The sequence below is a fragment of the Antrostomus carolinensis genome, unplaced genomic scaffold (assembly GCF_000700745.2).
Source record: "Antrostomus carolinensis isolate BGI_N321 unplaced genomic scaffold, ASM70074v2 scaffold40411, whole genome shotgun sequence".
NCBI classification, from domain to species: Eukaryota; Metazoa; Chordata; class Aves; order Caprimulgiformes; family Caprimulgidae; genus Antrostomus; species Antrostomus carolinensis.
In genome coordinates, this window is record NW_010296977.1 from 19,747 (window position 1) to 20,162 (window position 416).

The 416-nt window shown below is 34.4% G+C and overlaps 1 protein-coding gene across 1 annotated transcript in view; it reads left to right on the forward strand.

Moving 5' to 3' along the window:
• Positions 1 to 416, forward strand: part of BAIAP2L1 (BAR/IMD domain containing adaptor protein 2 like 1) — a gene marked incomplete at its 5' end in the record, with an annotated part of 28,519 nt that overhangs the window by 11,057 nt on the left and 17,046 nt on the right. The gene's annotated exons all lie outside the window — the stretch shown is intronic.

Here is a 416-nt window from a genome sequence, read left to right on the forward strand (position 1 = left end):
ATCTTCCCTAACTAATCTGCCCAAAACCAGCAGGGCTTCATACAGACAAGTTCAGGCTTGTGGCTGTATTGTAACTTAATTTCTTTGCACCTGACTTGTGTAAGGATTACAGGTCACTTGTTTAACACCACTGCAGCTCAAGTATGAAAAGCTATTGTATAGAAGGCTTCCCAGGCCCTATGAAAGATCAGTCTCTGACATAAATACTATAATGTATTGTGGGTATATATGTTTGGGTAAAAAAATAAAAGCCTGCAGCAGTCTTCATATATAATAATAACAATAATGGAGTAACAGGTGGAAAAACAAGTTTGCCATTTTTCATGCATTATTTATGTGACATATGCTTTGCTTTTCCTTTTTTTAACATTAAAATTTACTTAATATGCTTACCAATCATCTGAAACAAGATGAAT